At 33.7% G+C, this 10,543-nt stretch overlaps 1 long non-coding RNA gene across 1 annotated transcript; it reads right to left on the reverse strand.

The window, feature by feature from the left end:
* Positions 1–346: 346 nt before the first annotated feature.
* On the reverse strand, positions 347–1,078 carry LOC139432362 (uncharacterized). The gene is made up of 3 exons (XR_011642170.1): positions 662–1,078; positions 507–606; positions 347–438 (listed from the first exon to the last, which is right to left on the reverse strand). It is a non-coding gene; the product is annotated as an uncharacterized lncRNA (long non-coding RNA).
* Positions 1,079–10,543: the final 9,465 nt, after the last annotated feature.

The following is a 10,543-nucleotide window of genomic DNA, read 5'->3' on the forward strand; positions in this document are numbered from 1 at the left end:
AACTACAGTGCTTTTAACAATTATTTTCTTAATACTGTATAAAAAGAATACGACATTCGCAAAATCTGGAAAACGTAAGATTAATTTATTATAATCTTTAAATAAGTGAAATAACGTACCTTAACTAAAAGTGGTAAAGATAATTCAACAAATTTCGAAGCGGTGAAAACAACTGGTTTGTTCATTCGTAATATGTTTATAATCATCATACTTTTCAATGATTTACTCACCGAAAACCATTCATTTTGGTAAATAGCAAACGGTATCTCTGCAAACTAAATAACAAATTGTTTCAATCTTGTATCAGTTTAAGTTAACCATTTTGATATTTACAGCTATAGATGTATTTTGAGCAAAAATACAGTAAATCGAGAGTTGGGTCGCCAAAGCAAAATAAACTTGGAGTTGAACGAAAAACGCCGCGCTATAAGCTTCAAGCTAAAATATTACAATAATTAATAACTAAATTATAATCTAAAAGATACAGCGAGAATTTAAAAACTTACATTTGTTGTCATAAATAGGCAACACATTAAATTAAATAGAGAAAATATAACTTGTACAAAAGCGATGTGTTGAAAAATACTTTCAATGTCGCTTGAAATTCTACCAAAATCAAGAAAAATATAAGCTGTGAAATAAAATTAGATATATAATTTACCTTAGTAATCTTTGTAACGACTTTGTTAATTCTTTCATATCAAGATTAATTCTATTTTCCAATTCCGGATTTAATTTGTCGTATAATAAGCTGTAATCTTTGGGTAAATCAATATTTTTTAAAGAACGAGCTACATTTGTTGCAAAGAGATCGCGTAGAACATTAACGTCGATGTATAAATGAAGAAGTAAAATCACAAAAAATGTATCGCAAGCTAAAAAGGAATGAAAAGAACATTAATATCCAAAACAAATTTTTTAAAACATAACCCAACCAATTATGAAATTGTATTTGGAAGTAAAAAATTTTAGTGAGTTAGCTCTCCTAGATTCCGATGTAGATGAAACTAGTCAGAGTTATTAATTATAATACTAAAAGCAATTAGAGTATAACAAGTTTTTGTTTAATATTTAAACCTGAATAAGACACTGGTATAATGGTGGCAAGCAAAATCGACTTCAAATACTTAGGTGACATCCGATACACAAGATTAAACTTCTCCTCCCACATTCAGAAATCCAGCGTACAAATTGTTTACTCTACCATTATCTCCTCACCATTAAGCTACAATAAAAACTTCAGGTCGTGTTAGATCACAAATTTAGATATGACTTTAGAAAATTACGATTGAAACAGTACGTAAAGAAGAAGGCAGAACTAGAACTAAAATATAGGACAATGAACTTGTGACAATAAATTGCTGATTTATTAGCGCGTTCTGCAAGAAAATTGTTTTATATGTTGTTTATATGCACTAAAGCCAAAGAAACTCCGGCTACATTTTTCTAGCATGGAGAAAATGATCCAGCGAACTATCCAGAATGCATTGTGATTAAGGAACAAGTCATCAGGAATAAGAAAACAGTAAATTCATGTAAAAGAAAGCCAGGCGTCTCGTATGCTGAAAAAGCGAGTGGTGAAACTGCAGAGAAAACTAATGTAATACTGAAGAGATCTAATACTTGAATGAGGAGAACCACTATAAACAATATACGCACGTCTAGATAGCATCGAAAGCAACTTAAACCAAGGAGTGATTCAAAAAAAAAAATTCAAAATCTAAAAAGCATCAACTAAAAATAATGCTCTGGAATTCCAATGGTCTTCGACAGCATCCAACTACACTACCAGTAATACTTAAAGAAAACAATGTTGATAAGGGAAATGTCCCATTGGGACATGGGGCACAATGGGACATTTTAAATTATGGCGCCATTACTTGCTGTTTTTACTTTTAATAAAGTGTACCAGAGGGCAATACCTTGCTTCAAATTCTCCAAACGTTTCGCGCTGTTTTGTGACGTACGGAAATTTTTATTCAATTTTAAGTGTTTTATGGTAGTTGCTGAAAAAGTTGCATGAAAATTGGTAAGTGGATATTTTCTATATTTCAAGCAAATGGTTTAAAATCAATTAATCACTAAGAACACACAATATTGAGACTTATGTTCATGGTTTTATTTATTGTATAGACCTAACCTATTATTTTGCAATGATCTTATGTTCAATACAGTCAGTGGGGGCACTTTGGGACAAAAGGTGCCCCTTACATTGAGACTGTTCCAATTTACCCCCGCCTAATAAAATTAAGGAAAAAAATGTTTCAGGACTCAGGACATAAAAAATGGTCCGTACGTACAAGAGAAAAACAGATCGTGCTTCCATATCTGAGGAAGACATTGTTGCTGCAGTTAGAGATGTTATTGATGGAAGCTTATCAATAAGAAATGCTGCAGCAACACATAATATCAAGAAATCTACCTTAGTCAACAGGTTGAATAAAGTCAAAAAGCGGAAAGCAGAAGAAAACAGAGATGGGGAAACAGGAGAGTCTCTTGCTGCGCAACCGACTGAAGATGATGAAGGAGAGGAAAATAATAAAAATAACAACTTTCCGCCTGAAACCACGAATCTTGCCACAGTAGAAAGTGATTCAAACGACCTATTTTATTGGCCATTTCAGTCGAAATATAGCACCCAACAAGTTTTTACCGCAAACCAGGAACAACAATTGTGCGAGTATCCAATGCAAAGTTCAAAAATAAATTACGGGCTGACGTATTCGCAAGCTCAGATACTAGCGTTTGAATTTGCTCAAAAACTTAACAGAAAATACCCAACGAGCTGGGATAAGAACAAGAGAGCGGGTTTGGACTGGATGAAATCTTTGATGAAAAGGTTCAGCAATCTCAGTTTAAGAAAACCTGAAAACACCAGTCTAGTCAGGGCAACAGGATTTAACGAAACCAACGTGAAACAATTTTTCGATAATCTGCAAGTTGCATTAGAAAAATATAAAATAACACCAGAAAATGTCTATAATCTTGACGAAACAGGCGTCACCACAGTCCTTCAGGCACCAAAAGTTATTGCTATGACGGGAACTAACAGGTGGGGCAAGTAGTTTCAGCCGAGAGAGGAGAACTGGTAACCTTTTGTGCTATCATTAATGCCGTCGGAAATACAGTACCACCGGTGTATGTCTTTCCAAGGGCTAAAAACAAGCCGGTATTTATGAAAAGTGCGCCTAATGGTAGCCTAGGATTATCCAACACAAATCAGGATCCGGTTGGATGACGGCATCTTTACTTTTACAAGTGGTGAAACACATTCAAAAATTTACAAAATGTTCCAAAGAAAATCGCATCCTCATATTACTAGATAACCACGAATCGCACACCAGTTTGGAGACAATAGTTTTTTGTAGGGACAATGGTATAATATTTCTTCTCCAACCTCTCGATGTGTGTCTATATGGACCCTTTAAAAGTTACTTGAAATCTGTTTTTAACGATTGGCTTATTTCCCATCCCGGCAAACGGGTGTCCATTTACGAAATCGCAGAATTAACCGGTCAAGCCTATTATAAAGCATTTACTTTGGATAATATTTGCTCTGGATTTAGAAAATGTGGCATAGTGCCATATAACAGAAATATTTTTGCGAGAGATGATTTTGCGGCTGCATATGTTACTGACAACGCATCCTTAACAGTTCAAGAAGTTCGTGCAAATACACCCCATCAAGAAATGGAAAGAAACATTACGATGACAGCCAGCACTTTAGCACAAGTTTCTAGCTCGGCTTCAACGAAAGCAACTCCTGAAAGTGTCCGACCGTTTCCTAAGGCACAAAGGAAAAATTCGACGAAAAAAAGGCGACAACCAAGAAAATCTAAAATCTTTACAGAAATCCCGGAGAAAAACTGTCTTGAACAAAAATTAATAGACAAAACCAAAGGAAAGAAAAAATTGTTTGATGAAGTAAAAAATACCCAGAAGTCAAGTAAAAGAAAGAATGTAGAAGACAGCGGTGATGTAGCGGATGATCTTGTGATTTATGACGATAATGAGTCAGACAATATTAGTGAATTTAGCAAAGAAGCATCAGATGACGAATTTATGCAGCAGATTTTACCTCTATTAGACCCTGAAACCACGTTACCAAACATATCAGTTGGAGACTTTGTACTAGCAAAGTATTGTACAAAGAAAACAGTCAGATTTTATGTGGGTGAGGTAGAAAAAATTATTGATAGTGATTATCAATTAAATTTTTTAAGAAAAAAGGGGAGTGGATTTGTATATCCAACTGTAGTGGACAAGGATTTGGTAGAGTTCCATCAAATCGAGATGAAACACCCAAAACCGAAGCAAATTAATACCACTACAAGTCGATCAGGTTCTATAAAAAAATTTCCAATAGATTTAAGTTCCTTTAATATATTTTGAAACGATATGTTTAATTTAGGAGTAGTAACGGTCGTTACTGTTAGGAACTAATGTAATTTATTGGGATACACGACCAACACGACAAAGGCTAGATAATTGAAAAGAGGCTTCCTTTTATCTTTACAGAGCTTTCGGAAATTTTATTTTTCCTTCTTCAGAGGTAACTACAATATTGAGACAACAAAAGTTACAATAGTTAACAAAAATGCATCTCAACAACTTACAAAAATTGATTGCATAAAGGAACTGAACCAAAGCTAAACATGAGGTCGCAAACATTGAGCACTAGACATCTCTATTAAAACTATACTTCTCATAATTCAATTCATAATGTTAAAAAGTTTAAAGTTTTAAAAAATAGTAATTTAAGAAATTCAAAAATGTTTAATGACAACAAGGGGTGGTTCGTCAATAATACATCTATTCCTATACATCTATAACAGTACCCAGTTGTTTTTGAAGAGGAGTTTGATCTCTACAAAAAGGTTTTTGAGTCTCGAAAGAGAGGACCCGATTCTTATATTAAGAGCAGATAAAGAACAGGTCACAGTAGCTATGTTTAAATCAGAATATATATCGAAGTCTTTAGACTTATTTAATGATCAGTCCACTTATTGTGTTTTGGATAGGGACCCTTCTTCAAAGATACAAAATAGAAACAATAAATTTTCAAAAATTTTATTAGAATAGGAATACATTGATAAGAGATTGTATAACAGCCTTAGATGTCACAATGGTGTCATTCTCAAGTATTATGGGTTGCCGAACATCCACAAGGTGAACTGTCCCTTGAGACCTATTATATCGTTTGTGGGTTCCCCCACATATCACTTGTCAGAGTTCCTGTCAGGTATTCTGAAACTTTCTTTTGGTGAGAGAACTTCCTACAATATCAAGGATACTTTCTCTTTCGTAGAGAAAATTAGGGACATAAAACTCCCTCCTAACTTTATGCTTATCTCACTTGATGTGGTGTCTCTCTTCACCAACATACCCCTCAACTTGGTGAGAGATATATTGTTACAAAATTGAGACCTAGTAAGTTCTGTCACTCCCATTGATATGGATTCGTTTTTACAATTATAATTTTTTATAATTTATTTGTTCCTTTTTGAGTCTTCGGTATTTACTTTCAATGATGTTATTTACAGTCAAAAATTTGGCACTCCTATGGGAAGTCATCTTCTCGATCAATGTATTCCTTTGTTGGGTTTTTCTCTTCCTTTTATCTACAAATACGTGGACGATATAATTTGCGCTGTACCTGTCGACCGCATCGACGATGTTATGGATGTGTTCAACAACTTTGATAGTCATTTACAGTTCACGGTTGAAACTGAATCTAACTCTAGTGTTCCCTTTTCTCGATACTAAGCCATATAAATTGGTATACTAAGCCAACATATTCGGGGACATATATTAACTTTCATTCAAACCATCCTCTCAATCAGAAACTGAACTCTGTGGTTGCTATGGTTAATCGTGTCAGATCCATCTCTGATGTCCGCTTTCTTGACTCTAACCTAAAAAAGCTCCGGGATATATTCGTCAACAACGGGTATCCAGTAGGTCTAGTTAATAGAATTCTTTATCATAATGGTACTTACCATCGTAATATTAGTCAACCTTCTGAAGGTGACGACCAACACGACATATCTAGCCCCCCTGGCCCCGGACCCACTTTGTTAAGATTCCCTTCGTCCCCAGGTTGACTGATAAACTTGTTTCAGTTTTGAGGTTTGACTAGGTTAGGTTTGCTAAATGTAACTCTTTGCCTTTATCCACTTGTTTTTCAAGGACTAAGGATCTGGTTCCTAAAGGTTTACAATCTAATGTTATTTATAAGATTCCTTGCAATAATTGCGAAAAAACCTACATAGGCACTACCAGTCAGTATTTTGATGCTAGGATCAAGCAACATAAACGTGATTGTCAATCTAGAGATGAAAATAAGAGTGCGTTGGTTCATCACCATGTTCTCAGTGGTCACCATTTTAATTTTGAGAATTCTCAGATTGTTGATAAAGAATCAATTTATTCAAAAAGATTGTTCTTAGAGATGTTTTACATCAATAAAGAGGTTAATTCCTTGAACTTCAGAACTGACACCCAGAACCTTAGTTCTATTTATAGTTACCTTGTTATGAAGGACTGGGGTAGAAGGGATCAAACATCGATGGAGAATGATTCTCTGGTTTTCTACTTCTTTTTCCTCGGTTTTTGTTTCCTTTTTCATATATTCAATTTCATTTCCCCTCTTAACGCCACCTAGTGGTTATTTTTAGTGTATTTGGTGTTTTGCCGTGACGACGGTTGGTCAGCCTTGTTTCTTTCCAGTTTTTGTGGTATATAAAAAACTTACGTGACTTATTGCGTCTTAACTTTTAACGTAAAAATTGTAACGTGTTCTTATTGTAAGTAATACTTATTTTAATAGTTTCATAATTAATTTTGTAATGATTTTTAGTATTGTTTGATCTTTAATTACTCACCTTTAGTGAATTATGAGAAGTATAGTTTTAATAGAGATGTCTAGTGCTCAATGTTTGCGACCTCATGTTTAGCTTTGGTTCAGTTCCATATGCAATCCATTTTTGTAAGTTGTTGAGATGCATTTTTGTTAATTATTGTAACTTTTGTTGTCTCAATATTGTAGTTACCTCTGAAGAAGGAAAAATAAAATTTCCGAAAGCTCGGTAAAGATAAAAGGAAGCCTCTTTTCAATTATCTAGCCTTTGACGTGTTGGTCGTGTATCCCAATAAATTACTTTAGATATGTTTAATATTCTGTCGATATTTTGTTGTATTTGGAAACAATAAAAATTGCACTTTCACTTGTTAGGGAGTTTTACCTATGAAGATTACTTGTGTGTCCACATGTGCCCCAGGGATGTCCCATTCTGCCCCACAGTGGGGGCACATTGAGACATTTGCGTGAAGTTTTTGAAAAATAAACAATTAAATTTGTATGAGCGAATTACCTTTTATAGACGTTGCATACCAAAGCCAATGCCCTAATTCATGTGTTGTCTAGAAATAAAGTTATTTCATTCAAAAATAAAGACTTCCTGTGCCCCCCTCTCCCCTATATGTCTTATCTCCGAAACTCATTTTACACGAGAATCGTATATAAACAACCATTACAATTTTTATGACACAATTCACCCTAGTAACGCAGCTCGAGATGGAAGTAAAATTATTATCAAAACTAATATTGACCCCTATTTGAACAATATAATCCAAAAAAGTAATCCTTGGAAGCGGTGAATGGACGTCACGAATCTGTCTGTCCGATTAAAAAATTATTTTATTAGGTGACTAGTTACATTACATTACATTACATTGACAATTGCATTAGTTAAGTGAAAAGTTGAATTACTTGGTGTACTCACAAACAAAGTTCGTGCTAAATAAAAATCGAAATTAACGATAAAAATCGAGTAATTAACAACAAGGTATGCAATAATGGTCATTTTCGCTTGTGGATATAACGTCGTCCCCACTTCGAAGAAATAGTTTATGAGATTCTTTGAATTAAAGAATCTCCTTCAAAAGCGGGGTATGGACAGCACAGGAAATAAAAATGAAATACGATCAAGACTAATGTGTAAGCTACCAATTATTATTATTATTATTATTATAGCCCTTTATTTCTACATTTTACATTTTATATTTTACACTAATACAACAAAAGGAGCATCTCATGCAACTCAAAGCAAAAACGAAGAAAATAAAAAAAAAAAGTAAAACAAAATTTTTACCGTTAAATATAATAAATTAGACTGGCATGTTGAGTGCACAAGATATACACCACTAACTCTGCTGTATAGCAGTGTTGCGCGTGGTTTTACAATTTACAACGCCAGCACGCACTGATTAATTAAATAGTTTAAATACTTTAGAAAAACAAAACCAAAATGATAATATTTTTATATTTTATCAATTAAGAAACATAAATACGTATATATATATATACAGGGTGGTTCAGTTTTTAATCGGGAAACTTTACTAGGACGTAGTACTTGCCAAAATAACACAAGTTTTTTATATAAACATAGGGTCGCAACTCTTTTGTTTTCGAGCTATGAGCGATCAAAGTTGAGCTAAAAATTTACATTTTATTATTTATTTCGGCTATAAGTAAACCGAAGAATTTGAAATTTGGTATGTATTTACTACTGGTTAACATCTTGTTTTCTAGCATACCTTAAGCTTCCCTAGCGCCCTCTAAGGGGATGAAATTCACCACCCCCTTGGTTCTTTTTAGAAGAACTTTTTAACGCAATGCAATATTAACATAGAAAAATATGGGTTGTACAGCTCATTCTTTAGTGGTTCTTTTTTGTCTCTTTAGTTTTTCTCTTAAAATTGATAGTTTTTGCGTAAAAAAATAAAATATGTTACATTGCGCGGCAAAGCGCTACCTACAAATAAAAAACAAAATTTTAAGTTGGCTATGGAAGATGTAAACTTACCAGGATTTTGGGCTAACACAATAACACAAATTATTTACGATTTCGTCTCTTGACTTGTTTTCTCATTAAAGTAATAAAAAAATTAATTAAATTTAAGTTAAAATAATCATTCAAAAGATAAGTAACATTTAATAATAAATTAAATAGTATACTAAAAAAATGGAAATTACAAGAGAAAAATGTTAAAAAACAAACAGAAAACTAATTAAGAATCAAAATGAAACAAATTTATCAAAAAAACTCATTACAAAAATAAACACAATTAATTTAAAAATTGTTCAAAATGCATGCCATTGTTATCAATGCATTTTTGGCATCTTGTAACAACAGAATTAACTGCTGCTAATATTTGAAACGGATTGTTCCTTAAAGTGTTAGCAGCGTCTTTTATTTTTCCCAACAGTTCTTCCCGAGTGTTTATTGGAGCGGCGTAAACTAGATTTTTCATATAGCCCCACACAAAAAAATCTAAAACGTTAAGATCAGGAGACCTTGGTGGCCAGGCAACGGGACCTCGGTTTGCCTCTTGATAATTAACAGGACCTAGTCGTCCTATCCGTCTATGTCCATAACGTGCGTTACACCATGCACGTACGTTAGCGCTGTAATGCGATGGTGCCCCATCCATCTGAAGCTAATGTTGCTCCAGATCACCTAGAGGAACGTCCGATAAACATTCCGCCAAATCGTTTTGCAAAAAATGTAAAAACATCGTTGCGTTCAAACGAGGTGGCAAAAAATAAGGCCCACAGAGGTTATTATTAATGACACCCATCCACACATTAAAACTAAACTCTGTTTGGTAGGTTTTTGGACGTATTGCATGGGGATTTTCATGCTCCCAACTATGTAAGTTATGGTAATTTACGACACCCCTTCTTGTAAACGTGGCTTCATCTGTCCACAAAATCTTCTTACAAAAATTTTGGTCACGTTCAACAGACTGTACAAACCACCTACAGAAAGTTACTCTTTTAGGACCATCTTCAGGTCTTAAATTTTGTACAGGTTGAAAACGATAGGGTTTCCTGTGGTCCTTCTTCAGAGTTCGTAAAATTGTACTTCTTGAGACTCGTAAATTTTGAGCTTGAAGTAGTCTAGCAGCTATGCGACTGCTTAATGTGCTGTCATTATCAAAAAGGTTTAAAATTGCTCTTTGGTTTCTGTTATTTTGATTATTTCGTACTTGCTGGGTATTTAAACCATATTGTCGAAAACGTTGATGTGTATTGATAAATACCTGAGGATCAGGACATCTTCTATTAGGAAACCTTCTAGCGTATTCTCTAGATGCCGCTTCCGCATTTCCATCACAAAAACCATAAATAAAATGAATGTCTGCGTATTCTTCTGTCGAAAATAATCGTGGCATGATCAATTTTTCCTAGTTTTTTAAACAATGATCAACAATAAAAAAATAATGATACTTTTACTTAATAACAATCAAGAAATATTTTCAATAATTGTCAACAATTAAGAGGATTTAACGTAACTAACAGCTCGTCTCAATACAAACATAAATTGTTTTTTGAAAATCAAAGCCAACTTTTAGAGTCATTTTAGCTAAGCATGGCGGTACATGGCACGACATTCCATTTTTTTACACAAAAACTATCAATTTTAGGAAAAAAACTAAAGAGACAAAAAAGTACCATTAAAGAATGAGCTTTATAACC

The sequence above is a fragment of the Onthophagus taurus genome, unplaced genomic scaffold, assembly GCF_036711975.1.
Source record: "Onthophagus taurus isolate NC unplaced genomic scaffold, IU_Otau_3.0 ScKx7SY_15, whole genome shotgun sequence".
NCBI lineage: Eukaryota > Metazoa > Arthropoda > Insecta > Coleoptera > Scarabaeidae > Onthophagus > Onthophagus taurus.